The 17,610-nt window shown below is 45.9% G+C and overlaps 1 protein-coding gene across 1 annotated transcript in view; it reads left to right on the forward strand.

Annotated features, from left to right (window-relative positions):
• Positions 1–17,610, forward strand: part of SMAD3 (SMAD family member 3) — a 110,649-nt gene that overhangs the window by 32,424 nt on the left and 60,615 nt on the right. The window lies entirely within an intron of this gene.

The raw sequence follows: 17,610 nt of genomic DNA on the forward strand, positions 1-17,610 counted from the left end.
GAAACAGCCGGGCGCTTCTCAGCGTTCTCCCGAATGCCGAACCCAGAAGTTCGGCAAAAGTTCGGGTTCAGGAGGCCGCCGAGAAGCCCCGCCGCCCGGCTGTCGCCTTTTGAAACAGCCGGGGGGCTTCTCGGTGTCCTCCCAAACCCGAACTCCGAACCCGAACTTTTGCCGAACATCCGGGTTCTGCATTCAGGAGGCCGCCGAGAAGCCCCGCCGCCCGGCTGTCGCCTTTTGAAACAGCCGGGGGGGGGGGGGGGGGGCTTCTCGGTGTCCTCCCAAACCCAAACTCCAAACCCGAACTTTTGCCAAACTTCCGGGTTCTGCATTCAGGAGGCCGCCGAGAAGCACTGCCGCCCGGCTGTTGCCTTTTGAAACAGCCGTAGGGCTTCTCGCCGTTGTCCTGAATGCCGAACCCGGAAGTTCGGCAAAGTTCGGGTTTGGCGTTTGGGTTCGGGAGGACGCTGAGAAGCCCCACCACCCGGCTGTCAGCTTTGCAAAAGAGCCGCGGAGCTGTCGGCCGGTTGGGAGGCTCAAACGGAGGTGGGGAATCCCAATAGGGAATTCCATGGGCGGAGCTTTGACATCACGGAGACGTCCTTTCTGGCCGGCCGAAATGTAGACTCCAGCATATATAAAAAACAGAACAATAATATAATCCAATTAGTACTACAATATTAAAAACAATTACAAAGAGAAGATTAAAAAATGAACTTATTAACCAAACATTCAGCAATCATACTTAAGGCATTCAGTGGTCAGGGGAAGATCTAAGAGTCCCAAACCTGGTGGCAAAGATGAGTTTTTTAAGCTCTTTCGGAAGCCAAGGAGGGAGGGGGCAGTGCGAATCTCTGGGGGGAGTTGATTCCAGAGGACCGGGGCTCCCACAGAGAAGGCTCTTCCCCTAGGTCCCGCCAACCGACATTGTTTGGTCGACGGGACCCTAAGGAGGCCAACTCTGTGGGACCTCACCAGTCGCTGGGATTCGTGCGGCGGAAGGCGGTCTCGGAGATAATCTGGCCCTGTGCCATGTAGGGCTTTATAGGTCATAACCAACACTTATTTCCAGGTTGAATCTCTCCTTGGTCAATTTCCATCCATTGTTCCTTGTCTGGCCCTCTGGTGCTTTGGAAAACAGCCTGACCCCCTCCTCCTCTCTGGGGCAGCCCCTCAAGAGAGATTCGAATGGGAGGGGTGGGCTCTCTTCCGCAAGGCCTCTCTCACGCTCCTGCGCCACTACTCAGCTTTCGTGCCCGTAGCTCTTCCGTGCTTGTTGTCAACAAGGTTGTTAGCCAGAAGACATGAGCACCTGGTGAGTCACCTTCCCACTCCCAGGCCCTAAGCTGCAAGCGGCAGTGAGGTGTGGCTCCAGGCAGGAGAAATTTATGGTTTGCAAGGCTTGTCATTGTTTAAACTCTCCCATACTTGGTAAATCGTGCCTTTTTGCAGCTCCGAGGATTGTTTGCAAAGTGAATCACTTTCTAATATCTCAGGACTTCTCACCAATATTGTGGGAATCACTTAATAGGGGCTGAGTCAGCCAGAGAGGTTTTGAGTCACACACACACACACACCACACCAGCCCTGATCTGAACCCTTGGGGGTGGAAACAGGCCCCTTTCAGTGGAATGAGTCCAATGTTGGCAGAAAGTGGTTTGTTGCACGATAGTCCCGAGGCCTTTTGCCTGGAATTCAATCCTGGAAAGGTTGTGTGGTGATGTTCAAAGTGTTGGTTATGACCTATCAAGCCCTTCATGGCATCGGACCAGAATATCTCCAGGACCGCCTTCTGCCGCACGAATCCCAGCGACCAGTTAAGTCCCACAGAGTTGGCCTTCTCTGGGTCCCGTCGACTAAACAATGTTGTCTGGCGAGATCCAGGGAAGAGCCTCCTCTGTGGCGGCCCCGACTCTCTGGAACCAGCTCCCCCCGGAATTTAGGATTGCCCCCACCCTCCTTGCCTTTTGTAAACTCCTCAAAACCCACCGTCAGGCATGGGGGAATTGAGACTTCTCCGTACTGAAGGAGCGGGTCCAGCAGTCACATGGGTTGCTCATGTCCAATCCGGTGGAACTGAGCCTAGTATTAAAAAAGCTTGCCGGATCCGCCCCTTCCCCAGAATTCGCTCAGTTCGCATATCCTGCGGTTGTATTGTGATAGCTCGTTCAACATTCTAACACCTTCCCTTCGATCTTTCCTTCAAAAAGTAGTAAGATTTATTGTCTTTATTCATTTACTTGCACTAATTGCGCCAGCCGTTTAAAAGAAAAAAAGAAAAAAATAAAGCGGCTCGGCTTTTTTCCTTGGGAGAAGTTGCGGTTTCGTTTTCCCCCGGCGGTTTTTGCCGGTTACGATTCCTGCGGCCGCTTGTGGATTCTTCTAATCCTTTGGCCTGGAGGTCCTGGTGCAAGTATTTATATATTGAATTATTGATTATTTATTGTATACAAAATATTTAAGGGCTTAAGAAATACCTCCTGCGGAGTGAGACGCCTTCCAGTCTCCTGGACTTAGTCGATCGCTTCCCCTTTAAGTATTTACGGGGCGATTTTTTTGGCGCGAAGGCCTTCGCGCCCTTTTTAAATCTAGGCCTCTCGTGTTGGCCTCCTGCCAGCCCCGTAGGCCTCAGTCCACCGCGTGGATCCCGGAGCGGGCCTTGGGGGTCCCAGGCTAAATTCTCCACCGGCTAAGCCTCCAACCAGAGTGCCTTGGTTTACTTAATTACAAAGTTTAGGGAGGCTGGCCCCGCTGGATTTGGGGGCACGAACTCTGGGTTTGCCCAGATTGTCCTCAAGTTTCAGCAGCTTCGAGGCCTCGAAGCAGGATCCATTCCTCTTGGGAAGTCTTTGAAATTCTTCTCCTTATTATTCAGTTATTGGCTCAGCCTTGTCTTCTGTTAATTGTCAGACTATGGCTACTTTTCCCAAGAGAGGCACAACTAAAGGTCCCAGAGAGGCCAGGCCTACAGGCGATGAAATTACTAGTATCCCCCAGGCCTCTTCCTCCTCTTCTCCAGGGGCCCGCCCCTCGACCAAGGTCACCAGGGCCGAGAAGAGAAGGGACCTAGCCCTACAAAAAAGTGCAGGCCCAAGTAATCAGTAGTCAAGACCCCCCAGAGGCTTCTAGTCTACCTCCTTCTGGGGTCCCTGTGTTATCTCTGGATGAGCCAAACCTAGACAGACCCCAACCTAACCTATGGGGCATAGGTCCAGAGGAACCAGATATTATTGAAGATTCCCCCCAGCCAGGATCATCCCAGGCCTTTAGGAATTCTTCTGCCATTTCTGCTGATATTTCCAGTTTACCTCCTGAGTTCCAGTCTATATTTGCTGTGCTGTCCAAAGCCATTGATGCCAAACTCTCCACCATCAATGAGCCTCCCTTACCTCTTCCTCCTTCTCGCTCCTCCCGCCCCTTGGGTTCTTCCCCAGCGGTCAGAGCTCCTATTCAGGATGATTCAGATTCCTCCCAGGATGAATATGAGGATATAGAGGATGATGAGGATGCTTTTCAGGGCTTATCAGATGATGAGGAATCCCAAATAAAGGTTCCTCCTCCAATTACTATTTTTCCCTCTCAATTATTCAAATCTCTCCTCCTCAAAGCTAGAATTTCTACGGGATTAGCGGCCCAGGAGAAACAATCCTCCACTTCCACTGATCCCCCAGAGGAGAATTTACCTTACTTCACAGAGGAACAGGAGGATAACGAGGTAATTCCTATGCCTAAATTGTTTAAAGATGCCTTACTCAAACAGTGGGAATTTCCAGCCTCTGGCCTTAATCCCTCCACCAAGGATAGAAAGTTGTACAAACTTTCCTCTTCCTATGAAGAGCTTCTATCCTTTCCCAAACCAGATGAACCTGTCAAGATTCTTCACTCGGCAGCGGCTGTGCCAGGCGAGGCGGAGGAAGTCCTCCGCCCAGAGGACAAGCGCATTGAGCAAATGCTCAAAAGAGGATTCACCGCTGATTCCTGGGCCATTAAAAGTTCTGCAGCGGCTTCCTTTTTCTCCAGAGCCACGCTGCTGTGGCTTCGCCAACTTCAACAGCATATTCCTCCCGATGACTTGAGAGGTCAACAAGACTTCAACAAGGTCTTTGCAGCTGCTCAGTACGTGGCTGATGCCACCTTGCAATCTACTAGGTTTTCTGCTAAGTCTATTGCAGCTTCTACAACGGCAAGAAGACTCCTATGGATTCGCCCTTGGCAAGCGGGAGTTCGCCAAAAGTGGCAGTTATCCCAGGGCCCCTTAAAGCGCGACCTTCTCTTCGGTGATCTTCTGGATCCACTCCTCACGGAGACCACGGACAAGAAGAAAGTTTTGGGTCCAACCACAAAAAAGGCTACCAAAACGCAGTCCTTTCGTCGCCCAGGGCGCCAGCAAGATCAAGCGGCTTCCTATCAGAGATCTCCAGGTCAGTATTCCCCCCGCTTTCGTTCCCAAGGTAGGAACTCCAGGGGTAGAGGGTTTCGCTTCCAAAGGGGAGCTTCCTCTAACAGGGCTTCAAAAAAACCTAGATGGTAATCTTACCTCCATTCCCATAGGGTGTCGCCTAGCTCATTTCGCCTCTAATTGGCGTCTCACCTCCAAGGACCCTTGGGTCATTGACACTGTTCAATCAGGCCTTCTTTTAGAATTTATTTCTCCTCCTCCTAAACGTTTTATTTCCTGCCCTTCTCCCAGGTCATCCTCAGATTGTAACCGTATGGAGGAGGCCATTTCTCATCTATTGTCCATCAGAGCCATTCAACCGGTCCCTTCCGATCAGAAGGGCCTAGGTTTTTACTCCATCCTATTTATGGTTCCAAAGTCCTCCGGAGGTTGGAGAGCTATTTTGGATTTAAAGAAACTAAACCTATTCATTAAATATAGGAAGTTTAAGATGCACTCCTTGTCTTCTATTTTGGCCGCCATTCATTCGGGAGATTTCATGGTCTCCTTAGACCTCACTGAGGCCTACCTTCACATTCCTATAGCCAAATGCCACAGAAAATTTTTACGTTTTTCCTTTCAAGGCAGGCATTTCCAGTATAGGGCGATGCCATTTGGCCTTTCCTCGGCCCCTCGAGTCTTTACAAAGCTCTTGGGGTCCCTGGCGGCCTATATCCGGGCGTCTCCCATCCACATTTTATGTTATCTTGATGATATTTTGATTCATGGGAACTCCCTAGAGAGAGTGAAAACAGACCTTTCGGTCACCATGTCAGTCCTTCAGGACCATGGATTTTCCATCAACTTTGATAAAAGTCACCTCCAACCTTCCACATCCATTTCTCACCTGGGATCCATTATTGATTCAGAATCCTCCCAGGTTTTTCTCTCTCCCGAGAGAAAACTCAGTATAGTGGAGTTAATTTCTAACATTTTATCTAATGCTTCAGTATCCATAGTTACTCTATCTTCCCTTTTGGGGAAGATGGTGTCATGCATAGGCATCATTCCCTGGGCTCGCCTTCATGCTAGGGAACTCCAGTGGCTCCTGTTGCCTTTTCAGAGATCGGGGCACAGCAACTCAAATCGACGCATTGTCATCCCACTGAGTGTTCGCAGATCCTTCAAGTGGTGGAAGTCTCCGGCCATGGACAAAGGATCCCCGTTCAGGTGCCCGGATCAATTTGTCATCACCACAGATGCCAGTCTATCGGGATGGGGCGCCCACGCCCAGGGGATGATAGCCCAGGGCACGTGGTCCCCGGAGGAAGCTTCCAGGCCAATCAATTGGCTAGAGTTAAGAGCCGTTTCCCTGGCTCTGAAGCATTTCTCTCCTCGCATCCCCAACCGGCACGTTCTCATTCTCACCGACAACATTGCCACAAAAAGCCATATCTGCAGACAGGGAGGCACGAGATCCAAGGCTCTCATGAGGGAGGCCCTCAAGTTAGGCCTTTGGGCGGAAAAACATCTGCAGTCGCTCCTAGCCGATCACATCTCGGGGAGTCTCAACGTCCAGGCGGATTGGCTATCCCGAGCAACGATAGACCCAGGAGAGTGGAACCTCCATCAAGACCTGTTCCATCAAATCACCCTCAGATTCGGCCTACCAATCCTGGATCTCTTCGCGACCAATGCGAACGCCCAACTCCCTCGCTTCTATTCCAGATTTCCATCCCCGGGAGCGGAAGCAATCAATGCCCTCCGGAGTCCATGGCCTCCAGGCCTACTCTACGCATTTCCTCCAATTCCAATCCTCCCGGACGTGATTCACAAGGTCCTCACCGAGAGGGCCCGAGTAATCATAATCGCTCCTCATTGGCCCCGCCGGCCCTGGTTCGCGGATCTCCAACAGCTGTCCGTCCAGGACCCTTGGCGACTCCCCGTTTCGGGGGATATGCTGCGGCAGGGGGCCTCTTTCCATCCAGACCCGGAGTGGTTCCACCTCACCGCCTGGCTGTTATCAGGAGAGATCTAGAACTGCGTGGTCATGACCCCGATTCAGTGGAGGTCATTTTAAAGGCCAGAAGGGGTTCGACCAATCGAATCTACGACCACACGTGGTCCAAGTTTCACCAGTGGTGTCTACAGGAAGGTCTCTCCCCTCTGTGCATCCCCATACACAGAATTATTTCCTTCCTTATGCAAGGCTTCCATAAAGGACTTTCCACCAGCACCCTCCGACGTCATCTGGCAGCCATTTCATCTGTCCTAGGGGGTCCCCGCAGACAGCCTCTCCGATCCTTCCCTGAAGTTCAGGAATTCCTCAAGGGCATAGCCAATCTCAGACCTTCCAAGGTCCACAGGTATCCTTCCTGGGATTTGCCACGGGTTCTCCATTCCCTCACGCAGGCACCATACGAACCCCTAAAATCGGCGTCCCTCAGGTACCTATCCTTTAAGGTAGCATTCCTGGTGGCTATTACCTCTGCCCGACGCATTTCGGAGCTGGCTGCCCTCTCAATCAGGCAGGACCTTTGTCAATTCCATCAGGACAAGGTAGTCTTGCGACTGGACCCCACCTTCTTACCCAAGGTCAGTTCCATGTTCCACAGATCTCAGGATATTGTCCTACCTTCCTTCTGCCTCCAACGAGACCATCCCTTGACAATTAGATGGCACACCCTGGATCTCACCAGAGCGCTGAGAATATATATCCAACGCACAGGACCCTTTCGGAGGTCAGAAGCACTCTTTGTAGCCTATCATCCCAGAGTCATGGGGGCCAAAGTGTCTTCAACAGTAATAGGCCGTTGGATCAGAGGGACTATATCTAAGGCCTATGAGTCGGCCTCCCTCTCAGTTCCAAGGAACATCACAGCGCATTCCACCAGGAGCGCAGCCACCTCGGCCGCTTGGGCGACTCAAGCCCCGTTGGAGGAGGTCTGCAAAGCAGCCACTTGGGCCTCGCCAAATTCCTTCATCAGGCACTACAAAATTGATTCTTACGCTTCAGCGGACGCTGCCTTCGGCAGAAGGGTACTCCAATCCGTTATCTCACACGATAGCAAACTAATCCCACCCTAGGGACCATCTATTGGGTATGTCCCATGTGACTGCTGGACCCGCTCCTTCAGTACGGAGAATAGGCGTTGATTGCTTACCTGAACGCCTCTTCTCGTACGGTGAGCGGGTACAGCAGTCACTTCCCGCCCTTGTATGTGTCTTCTTCACCTTTCTATAATCCTTTTTTCTCTAACAATGAGAGTTGAACACTACAGAGCTTCACAACTGAGCCTAGTCTATGGATTCGCGAATTCTGGGGAAGGGGCGGATCCGGCAAGCTTTTTTAATACTAGGCTCAGTTCCACCGGATTGGACATGAGCAACCCATGTGACTGCTGTACCCGCTCACCGTACGAGAAGAGGCGTTCAGGTAAGCAATCAACGCCTAATCTCCCTTGGCCTATATAGTTTATGCATGGTATGTTTGTGTGTATGTCTTGCTTTTAAATAAGGGATTTTTAGATATTTTAATTATTAGATTTGTTATTGTATATTGGTTTTTACTATTGCTGTGAGCCACCCCGAGTCTAGGGAGAGGGGCAGCATACAAATCTAATTAATAATAATAATAATAATAATAATAATAATAATAATAATAATAAGAACAACAACAACAACAACAACGAGACAGCAGAATAATACTAAGGAGACAGCAGAATTGAGGAGAAGCAGTTAGAGAAATTAGTGAAATATGAAGATCTAAAAATCGAGCTGCAATGACTCTGGCATAAGCCAGTGAAAGTGGTCCCAGTGGTACTTGGCACGCTGGGCGCAGTGCCAAAGGATCTCAGCGGACATTTAAAAACCATCGGAATTGACAAAATCTCCATCTGTCAATTGCAAAAGGCGGCTTTACTGGGATCGGCAAACATAATTCGCCGCTACATCACGCAGTCCTAGGTGCTTGGGAAGCGCCCGACTGGTGATGAAATACGAAATCCAGCATAGTGATCTCGTTTGCTGTGTTGTACTATAATAATAATAATAATAATAATAATAATTATTATTATTATTATTATTATTATTATTATTTCTGAGGTTGGCCCCCTGTGTCTTTTTATTTTTGGATTCCTGACTTGCTGTTCTCAACTCTCCTGGCTCTTTAGGGAGATTTGGAGAAGAAAGGTGAATAAACTAACTTCTCTGGCCAGGGTAAAACTAAGAAAGAAATCTCGTTCAGGTCTGTTCTTGACTGTTGCCTGCTTATGCACTCTGTTTTAAGCAATCTGGATTCCAATCTAGAAACTCGAAACCAAGACATATGAAGCAAGGTTGCTGGAACTGGGCATGGATAGTCTAGTACAGTGTTTCCCAACCTTGGCAACGTGAAGATATCTGGACTTCAACTCCCAGAAATCCCCAGCCAGCAAATGCTGGCTGGGGAATTCTGGGAGTTGAAGTCCAGATATCTTCACGTTGCCAAGGTTGGGAAACACTGGTCTAATGAAAAGAAGGGCCAAGGGGGACATGATAGCAGTCTACAGGTACTTGAGGGGTTGCCACAGATAGGAGGAGGGTCACACTATTTTCCAGGACACCACAGGGCCAGATGAGGAACAACGGATGGAAGCTGACCAAGGAGAGATTCAACCTGGAAATAAGGAAGAACTTCCTGACGGTCAGAGCGATCAACCAATGGAACGGCCTGCCAGTGGAGGTTGTGAACATCCCAACTCTGGACATTTGAGGAGATTGGACTGCCACCTGGCTGGGGAGGTGTAGGATTTCCTGCTTGAGCAGGGGGTTGGACTTGATGACCTGCAAGGTCCCTTTCAACTCTAATAAAATAAATAAAAGATCCTGCAGGAATTATGCATAGGACACTTCCTTCTCACAACCAGTTTTGAATAAAATGATTAAAAGATTAAGAGAGTTGGAAGGGACATTGAAGGTCATCTAGTCTGACTGACAGGTGGCAGTCCAGTCTCTTCCTGAAAGCCTCCAGTTATGAAGCACCCACAACGTACGAAATCCTGTTCCATGGTTTGATTGTTCTCGCTGTCAGAAAAGTTCTCATTTCTAGATTGAATCTCTCCTGAATTAGTTTCCATCCATTATTCCTTGTCTGGCCTTTGGGTGCTTTGGAAAATAGCTTGACCCTCTATTATTTATGGCAGCCTGCTATCATGTTTCTCCTGGTCCTTCTCGTCACTAGACCAGCCATGCCCAGTTCCTGCAACCATTCTTTGTAAATTTTAATCTCTAGTCCCCATGAAATTAGAAATTCAATTCAATTTATTAGATTTGTATGCCGCCCCTCTCCGAAGACTCGGGGCGGCTCACAACAGTAATAAAAACAGTATAACAATGGAACAAATACAAGTCTAAATAATAATAATAATAATAATAATAATAATAATAATAATAATAATAATAATAAACTGGATAAGGGCTGGAATTGGGCATGCCCAGTTTAATGGAAGGAAGGACTAGGAGTGACATTATAGCAGTCTTCCAATTCCTGCTTATAAAGAAGAGAGGGTCAACTTATTCTCTAAACAGCACCTGAGGGTAGGACAAGAAGCAATGGATGGAAACTAAATCAAGGAGAGAAGCAATCTAGAATTTGTTGTGACCGGTCCACATCGGGCTCAAATGGTCACAGAAGGATGGAAGGCTGAGCAGTGTGGTCGGGCGGTAGGAAAAGCAAGTAGGATGCTTGGCTGCATGGCTAGAGGTATAACAAGCCGGAAGAGGGAGATTGTGATCCCCTTATATAGAGCGCTGGTGAGACCACATTTGGAAGACTGTGTCCAGTTCTGGAGACCTCACCTTCAAAAAGATATTGACAAAATTGAACGGGTCCAAAGATGGGCTACAAGAATGGTGGAAGGTCTTAACTATAAAACGTATCAGGAAAGACTTCATGAACTCCATCTGTATAGTCTGGAGGACAGAAGGAAAAGGGGACATGATCGAAACATTTAAATATGTGAAAGGGTTAAATAAGGTTCAGGAGGGAAGTGTTTTTAATAGGAAAGTGAACACAAGAACAAGGGGACACAATCTGAAGTTAGTTGGGGGAAAGATCAAAGGCAACATGAGAAAATATTATTTTACTGAAAGAGTAGTAGATGCTTGGAACAAACTTCCAGCAGACGTGATTGGTAAATCCACAGTAACTGAATTTAAACATGCCTGGGATAAACATATATCCATTGTAATAATAAAATATATAAAAACCTCAACAATTAAAAACCATATAGCACATAAACATCAAACATGAAATATAATAAGCCTGGGGGAGATGTCTTAGTTCCCCCATGCCTGGCGATTTAGGTGGGGTCTTAAGTAACTTGCGAAAGACAAGGAGGATGGGGGCCGTTCTAATCTCCGGGGGAAGTTGATTTCAGAGGGCCGGCGCCACCACAGAGAAGGCTCTTTCCCTGAGGCCCGCCAAACGACATTGTTTAATCGACGGGACCTGGAGAAGGCCAGCTCTGTGGGACCTTATCGGCCGCTGGGATTCGAAAGAAGGGATTTCATGCATTTGGACCTTTTTTTAAAGAAACTCTCATTGCTTTAGCAGGGTGTTTATCAACCTTGGCAACCTTAACTCCTATGTGGAGTGCATAGCTGGCTGGGGAATTCTGGAAGTTGAAGTTCATGCATTTTAAAAGTTGCCTAGGTTGATTTATTAACTCAAGGGGTAAGTTACATAAGGAACCAAACAGCATTTTGGGTACCCTGCCTCCCATGTATAAGTGGCATTCCAGGCTCACAGTTGTTCTGTCGAGCTCTCTGGTAGAATCCTCCCAAAAATGCACAGATACAATTTCAGACACACACACGTTTGAAAATTCAGAACAATGTTCTTTATACCGAAAAATCCAAATAAACGAAGCACTCTTTTTGTATAGCAAAGAGCACTTGTCTCCAAACAAACTGGTAATTTGTACAAGTCCCTTATCAGTTCTGAGATACTTATCTTGCAGCTGTGAGGCAATTCACAGTCCTTATTCTTTCACAAAGTGAAACACACTTTGCTCTGGTTTAGTTTCAAAGCGGGGAAAAATCAGCACACAAAGATCAAAGTCAGCAAAGCAGGCACGAAACACAAGGATCCCCACAACGGCAAAACCCACAGGCTGCTAAATGAGGTGGCCTCATTTTCTTTGATAATAATCTCTCAGTTGTTGTTGCCTATGCATCGCTCTCCGCATGCGTGGCTGTATAATTAACTCTTGTTCTGAATCCAAGGAGGAGCTAGATAATTGATCTCCTTCTGAGCTGTCTGCCACACTCTCCTCCTCCCTGTCACTCATGTCTTCTTGGTCAGAGGAGCCTTCATCATCAGATTCCACCGGGGGCAAAACAGGCCTGCGGCATGTGGATGTCTCCCCCACGTCCACAGTCCTTGGGGCAGGAGCTGGGCCAGAGCCAACCACAACAGTCAGATCTACCCCGACACCTGCTTCATTTTGATAGCAGCTGGCCATAAAGGGTGAGGAGTGTGGATCGGAAGACATAAGGTGGGGACATGACGGGAACCAGAGACAATAGTTGAACAGTCCAAAGACACAGGTCTGTGAACAGAATGCAAACGCCCACCAAAGAGGCACCAAACTCTGGAACTGTTACCAAAGCACCCAGTTTGAACCTTACTGGACACCACCAAGATGACCAAGGGTGGAGGTAGAGCCTAGGAGAAGGGAAGACCACCAGGTTTACACAGGAAATCCCCAGATCTGGCTTTGCTACGTTATTTGGCTTTAGTAAAAATATACCTTTGAATACAAATGGAGTTGAGGGTCTTTTTTTCCTGAACCTCCAAGCCGGGACAGGCCTGACATCGGCAAGCAAGACCTAATCCACCTCTTGAAAGGATGAAGGTTTCTTGTTTTGCATTGTCTTCTGGTGGTGGCCTTGGCTTGTGGGTGAGAGTTGGCAGCAACTGGGAACAGCAAAATTTGTTAGCCTCCAGATAACAAACATTAGACAGCCGAGGGCTGCGTCATGTAATCTTTTCCTAGGTAAAAGTGAGCTGAAGGATGTTTTGTCTTCAGAGCAGAGATCTACTTGCCTGAACAAGCTGACTTGGCTCCGTAATCACATGGAACAGCTCACAGAGATCCTTACTACTTGAGCTTAAGGAAGGCAGGACATCATAGGTTGTAATTACATGGGTGATTAACGAAGCCAAGCCATTTAAAAATATAGGCAGTCCATCTGACCAAATCGGTTGTCCTGGAACATCACCCGCTACCCCCACTGCAATTTGGAGGGCTGCTAGGTTATGACTCCTCAAAACCCACCTCTGTCGTCAGGCATGGGGGAATTGAAATATTCTCTTCCCCCTAGTCTTATAGAATTTATGCTTGGTATGTCTGTATGTATGATTGGTTTCTTAAATTAGGTTTTTTTTTAATTTAACTTAAAGTTAAATATTAGATTTGTTTATATTGTCTTATTATTGTTGTTAGCCGCCCGGCCTCTACGGAGAGGGGCAGCATACAAATCTAATAAATAAATAAATGAATTGAATTGAATTGAAATGAATAGAATAGAATAGAATAGAATAGAATAAAATAAATAAAATAAATAAAATAAATAAAATAAATAAAATAAATAAAATAAATAAAATAAATAAAATAAAATAAATAAAATAAATAAAATAAATAAAATAAATAAAATAAATAAAATAAATAAAATAAATAAAATAAATAAAATAAATAAAATAAATAAAATAAATAAAATAAATAAAATAAAATAAAATAAAATAAAATAAAATAAAATATGACTGGGTTTGCACGAGTGGACATTCCTGTGATCTTACAGCAGACTTGGTGGAAATGGAGGGTCACCAGTGAGATTGTCACAATATACAGTGGCACCTCTACTTAAGAACGCCTCTACTTAAGAACTTTTCTAGATAAGAACCGGGTGTTCAAGATTTTTTTGCCTCTTCTTAAGAACCATTTTCTACTTAAGAACCCGAGCCCGGAAAATGTTCCCAGGAAATTTGAGAGAGGCACGAAAGCCTGGCCAATTTCCTGTCATTCCCCTTTTAATCTTGGCCATCTCAGGCTTTTCTGGGCTGCCAGAGGAGCCTTTCGGTGGTGCTTAAGGAGGCTTTGGCAGTCCAGAGTGAACAAAGCATTTTCCTTTCTCTGGGTGCTTGGAGAGGGAATAAACTTCTGCCAGCACCCAGAGAAAAGAAATGCTCCCTTTGCTCTGGGCAGCGACTGTCCTCCTCTTCTTCTTCCTCCTCCTCCTCCCACCCAAATTCCGAGCTTTTATTTCTTTCCTAATGGGTTTGCACACATTATTTGCTTTTACATTGATTCCTATGGGGAAAATTGCTTCTACTTACAAACTTTTCTACTTAAGAACCTGGTCACGGAACGAATTAAGTTCTTGAGTAGAGGTACCACTGTAAAAGAGATTTCCAGGTTTCTTAAACCAGTCAGCTTTTTAGAGGGTAACAAATCTGAAGTGGAAAAGAGAATACAGGTAGTCCTTGACTTCCGACTATAATTGAGCCCAACATTTCTGTTGCTAAGCGAAACATTTGTTATGGGAATTTTGCCCTATTTTACGACCTTTCTTGCTACTAGCGTTAAGTGAATCAGGCTCCCCTGTGGACCTTGCTTGTCAGAAGGTTGCAAAAGGAGATCATCATATGGTCCTTGGACACTGCAACCGTCATAAAGATGGGTCAGTTGCCCAAAGCGTCTGAATTTTGATCCTGGGGTGCTTGAATGATCATGTGAAAAATGATCTTACGTCACTTTTTTTAGTTTCATGATTTTGAATGGTCACTAAGCGGACTGTGGTTAAGTAAATGAAACTGATGTCTAGATCATCACAAACTGACGTCTAGAACATCACAAACTTTTTACCTGTGCTTTTTCAAACTCTCTGGCGGTGAGAGCGATTAAGCAGTGGAACGGCTTGCCAGCAGAAGTTGTGAGAGTCCCAACGCTTGAGACCTTCAAGATTGGACTGCCATGTGTCTCAAATGGTGCTTGAATGGGGGTTGGACTAGATCAGTGATTTTCAACCTTTTTTTGAGCCACGGCACATTTTTTACATTTACAAAATCCTGATGCACACCATCAACCAAAATGACATTCTAACACAGTACATATTATACGTATAGTTAATAATGTAGTATATCACCCTCTCCGGGGGCCTCTTATAAAAAGAAAAAGGTCAAATAAAAGAGGCCAGTAAGGGGCGTACATAAGTGCACTGGTGTGCCTTTTGTCCCCTGTCCAATTGTCTTTCCTTTCTCTCACTCATCATATATATTTTCTTTCTTTCATATTATTTATTGGATTTGTATGCCGCTCCTCTCCGCAGACTCGGGGCGGCTAACAACAGTGGTAAAACAACATGAACAATCCAATTAATAAAAACAACTAAAAAACCCTTATTATAAAAAACCAAACATACACACAAACATACCGTGCATAACTTGTAATAGCCTCTCCTCTAAGTTCACTTTTACCCTTATATATATTACTACATGTCTATTTTTCTTCCTATGTATTTGAGTATTGGACAAATGAATAAATAAATAAATAAAATAAAAAATATCTATATACACCATCAGGATAGACATAACCAGCTGAGGCTGAGGCTTCATCTAGTGGTGGCAACATTTACTTCCAGTCCTGACCAGGATTAGACATCAGGACCATGGGGAGGAGTAGCAGCTTCAACTACTCGGCGCGGCCACACAATGACAAGTGCGCGGCAGCCCGAGTGGGGACCTTCCTGGGTGTGAATGAGAGGCGGCCTGCTATTGGTTCATCGCTAGTGGTCAGGATGAATCCCAGGTGATTGGTCAGTGAGCATTAGCTGTGCCTCCATTCTTCCTGTCGCTGATAGCTGGAGGGATTGTGGGGGGAATGCTTATGTTCAGATGGAGGCAGCTGGCGGCGGGCCGGATAAATGGCCTCCGCGGGCCGTATCCGGCATGCGGGCCATAGTTTGGGGACCCATGTTTAATTTCCCCATGGCACAGCTGACCATGTCTCACGGCACACTAGTGTACCACAGCACACTGGTTGGAAAACACTGGACTAGATGACCTACAAGGTCCCTTCCAACTCTAATAAAAAATCTAAACCCAAAAGCGTGTGGACCTAAGCCCCCAGGATTCTCTAGTCAACTAGTGACCAAGGTGAAAAAACACAATTTTAAAGTGGAGGGATTGGAGATGGATCAGATTTGCAGTACAGTGTTCCCTCAATTTTCACGGGTTTGAACTTCGTGAATAGCCTATACCACGGTTTTTTAAAAAATATTAATTTAAAAATACTTCGTGGGTTTTTTTCTATACCACGGTTTTCCCCCCCTGATGACATCATACGTCATCGCCAAACTAATACTTTTTCCAAATAAATAACAAAAAAAATTAATTATTGTTAATAAATAATTATGTTTATAAATATCAGGATCACTAATTGTCTTATTCAATGGTGAGTACCAGTAATAATGGTGAGTAAATTATTGTTAAGGGAATGGGAAATGGTAATTTAGGGGTTTAAAGTGTTAAGGGAAGGCTTGTGATACTGTTCATAGCCAAAAATGGTGTATTTACTTCCGCATCTTTACTTTGTGGAAATTCGACTTTCGCGGGCGGTCTCAGAACGCATCCCCCGTGGAAATCGAGGGAACACTGTATTCAGAATTAGCATTCCCTGAGAAGGTTTTGGATTTGTGCCACTGCTGAGATCAGATTTTTGGAAGAGCTTTGTTCTGTTCCAGCCATGTGAGATAGAATGAAAGGAACTTCATGGCCAAGGAACCAGAAAGATGTAGAAGCTCCCTCAAGTCTCTACATTTGCCCTTAAAAAGAAATGAAGTAGCCTCACCTATGAGCAACATCCTGCCTCCTTACTAACCCCAGTGCCATGTCTCTCCTTGTTCTGCATGCCTGATTGATGGGTGCCCAAACATGCCTCCAACCAGGGGTGAAATCCAGCAGGTTCTGACAGGTTCTGGAGAACCGGTAGCGGAAATTTTGAGTAGTTCGGAGAACCTGCAAATACAATATCTGGCTGGCCCCAGGGATTTTACAGTATCCTTCCCCTGCCACGCCTACAGAACCAGTAGGGAAAATTTTTGAATTTCACCCCTGCCTTCAATCCTTTTCTTTGGAAACATCACTATCAAGAGTGAACGTGGCTGGGCAGGGGACATTTTGTTTAAATAGGTAGATAATGATTCAACCCATTTTGGGCCCTTTGTCGCACAATTTGCATAACACACACAACTCTCAACTGATTGAGTGAGGCACAGTTGCTACGCTTCCAGAAACAGCTGGGCTTAAACACACAAACCATGTTTAGTCTAGCATATGTCCCACAGATTCCTAAGACAATAGCTGGGTTCTACAACACATTAAATATCAGACTATACATCTATGTTTTAGCCCAATCTAATGGAGACCCACCCTACGAGTGATTAATAGCATATATTTGGAGTGCCTGATTTAATTAATTTATTTATTTATTTATTGGATTTGTATGCCGCCCCTCTCCAGAGACTCGGGGCGGCTAACAGCGACAATAAAACAGTGTACAATAGTAATTTGGTATTGATGATTAAAAATCAATTAATATAAAAACCAAACATACATACATACATACCATGCATAGAATTGTAAAGGCCTAGGGGGAAAGAGGATCTCAATTCCCCCATGCCTGGCGGCAGAGGTGGGTTTTAATTGTTGGCTTAAGAGCTAAAATACTTTGCGTGGCTTGCTTGACATGGGTTTCCTTGTTTTGGGAGGATGAGAAGAGCATCTTATGGCTCATGAGGAGAAAGGCACTAAAACAGGGGTCCCCAAACTTGGCAAGTTTAAGACTTGTGGACTTCAACCAACTCCCAGAATTCTCCACCCATGTGGGCTGGAGAAATCTGGGAGTTGAAATCTACAAATCCTAAAGTTGCCAAGTTTGAAGACTTCTGCACTAGAAAGTGTCATGCTCACATCGATTGGCACATTGAACAACATTGCAGTTTGTGTCCCTGAAACAAATTTTTCTGTAGCTTGCTTACAAAAAGAAATCAACTACAGGTAGTCTTTGACTTATGGCCACAGATGAGCCCAGAATTTATGTTGCTAATTGAGACAGTTGCTAAGTGAATTTTGCCCCATTTAATGAGCTTCCTTGACAGTTGTTAAGTTACTGGCATGCTTGTTAAGTGAGTTC

Source organism: Erythrolamprus reginae, chromosome 10 (genome assembly GCF_031021105.1).
Source record: "Erythrolamprus reginae isolate rEryReg1 chromosome 10, rEryReg1.hap1, whole genome shotgun sequence".
Lineage (NCBI taxonomy): Eukaryota > Metazoa > Chordata > Lepidosauria > Squamata > Dipsadidae > Erythrolamprus > Erythrolamprus reginae.